Genomic DNA, 2,588 nt, shown 5'->3' with positions numbered 1-2,588 from the left:
CACCCACACATCCATCTGTTATTGGGCCAGATGATGAATTTTCACCTCAAATCGGCGTGTTCACTGTGCACCCCGGCCATGTCAGAGGGCTCTCTGGGCGCAGTTTCCTCATCTGTGAAATGCAGGGGGTTGAAGTCGGCAGCCATTTCAGCAGGCGACTCAGGACCTCTGCCTGTTCCAGGCTGGGAGGGTGCCCTCTCCCCCTGAGCCCTGAGCTCCAGGCAGGGGCAGTCCAGCTCCTTCGCCCAGATCCTGAGCCCTGGGGCCCAGCCCTGCCTGCTGCTGCCTCCTCCTGCCCTGCACGTATGTCCCTCATCACCCGCTCAGGCCTGTCCTGCAGCTCCCACTCCCGGGCTGTCTTCCGCCATCCCTCCCCGCATCTTCCTAGTGTGGGTCCCCCATGAGCCTGCTTGACCTCTTCCTGGCTCCACTCATGATCGCTCTGTACCTCGGTTTACCCACCTGCGAGAAGGGGGGTGCCCGCCTTAGCAGGCGGTCGGGAGGGTTCAGTGAGGGCCTGGCCCCCCGGGTGCCCAGGGCTCGGCTGCTACCTTGATGACAATCCCACTTGTTGGGGGCTGGGCTCAGGTCCGGGGTCCGAGGTCTCAGAAGCGAGTCCCCCTCGGCAGGCCCCGCGGGGGCTCTGGCAGCTGGGGGTCATGGGCCGTGCGGCGTGATTGATGACAGTGGACGTGAGGCGGGCAGGTCCACGGGGGGACGTCCAGCATGGCCTCCCGGCTCCCTCCAGGGCTGGGCCCTGACCTCGGGCCACTGCTCTCGCCTCCCAGGGGAAGCTCCCACTCACACGCAGGCACACACACGCAGGCACACACACACGCACACACACGCAACACACACGCACACACACACACGTGTGGACGGGTGCACACGCACAGGCCAGGGTCTTGCTCATCCTGTCATGTGCACAAACCTTTCACACACATGCACAGGCATGCAGACACACATCCCACAGGAGCTGTGGCTCTCCTGTCACATGTACACACACACACACACACACACACACACACACGCGCGCGCGCGCGCGCGCGCCCAGGCCCACCCACTGAAGCATCCCTGGCCCCTCCTTGTGGGATGCTGGCCAGAGGCTCCCCTCACCTTCGTCCTGAGCCCCGCCTTCCGGGATGGAGGAGGGGCCGGGGCTGGGAGGCAGCACGTCTCCCCACTGCCCCCCAACTCCCTCACCTCTGCTGGGCCGGAGGCGGTGGGGGGACTCCTGGGGGACCAGTCACCCTGCTGTGCCATTTCCAATCGCCAGCTCCAGGCTGCGGAGCTGGAGGGGAGCCCTTGGAGGGGAGCCCTTGGAGGGGAGCCCTTCAGAGCCAGGCACTAGGAAGGAGTGGGCCCAGCCCTGGGCACGGGCGATGCTCCCCGCTGGAGGCCAAGCTGCCGGAAACGGGCCTCTAATTAAAACAGAATTAATCCTCCCAGCTACCTGCTATCTGCAGGCGCACGAGGACGTGTGCTGCTGCTAATGAATGTTATCGTGGGTTCGCCGTATTTACATAAGCAGATAGAATTCACCGGCTTTGGAGGAGCTGAAGGGGAAACAAAAAAAAGTTATTTACGTTAAAAATAAATTAATTGCCTTGATCCTCTCTCTTGTGTTCTAATCACAGAGTTGCAGGGGGCTCCCTGCCGGTCCGGCCTGGGGCGGGGCCTCCTGTGAGGAGCTGGGCGAGGGGAGGGCGAGACGTGGAAAATCCCGCCAGAGCTGCCGCGTGCAGGGGAGGACGGCCGTCCAGGGCGAGGCGGCCGATGTGACCCTTATTTGCAGCTGCCGACGTGGGGTGTTTGTCACCAGTTACACCGACCTTACACGCCACCTTCACGCCTTGAAAGGTTCCCAGCAGGTTCAATGCATCCCAGTGACTGCCCGGCCCGCGTGGCGCCGTGGCCTCCGCCCACGAACCACAGGGTTTCGGGTTCGATTCCAGGTCAAGGGCGTGTAACTGGGTGGCAGGTTTGATCCCCCGTCCCTGTCGGGGTGCGTGCGGGTGGCAACCAAGGGATGTGTCTTTCTCACACCGATGTTTCTCCCTCCCCCTCCCCCCCCCCCTCCCTCCCTGCTTTCCACTCTCTCTAAAAAAATCAATGGGAAAAATATCCTCAGGTGAGGATTCATAAAAATGAATGAATGAGTCATACTGGCTGCTCTGGCGTTCGGCACATCTGGGGGAGGTTGAGTCCGGCTGGTGCCTGAGCCCCTGTGGCTTCCCTGGAGGGTGGTGCCTGGGGTCCTCCAGGGGCAGAGCAGCTGAGTGCGTGGCCGTAGGGAGCCAGCGGGCAGGGCTGTCCCCGCAGGTGTGGCCGGGACCCGCTGGGCCAGCCTGGGCTGGAGGAGATGAAGGCTCCGTGGTCCTAAAAGCTGCCGCCGCCTGTGACCCGTGCAATGTACCGAGGGTGGGAGCAGAGGGCACACCGGGGGCCAGCCCGGCTCTGCCTGTGCCTAGCACCAGGCCTCAGGGAAGCCGCCCTGCCCTGCCTGCGGGCCTTGGTTTCCACAGGGGTCACACGGAGGCGATGCGCTTGTCCCACGTGCCTGGGGGCTGGGGAGGTGCGCACACCCG

The sequence above is a fragment of the Myotis brandtii genome, unplaced genomic scaffold (assembly GCF_000412655.1).
Source record: "Myotis brandtii unplaced genomic scaffold, ASM41265v1 scaffold532, whole genome shotgun sequence".
In the NCBI taxonomy this organism is placed as follows: Eukaryota; Metazoa; Chordata; class Mammalia; order Chiroptera; family Vespertilionidae; genus Myotis; species Myotis brandtii.
This window is presented reverse-complemented; position numbering follows the sequence as displayed.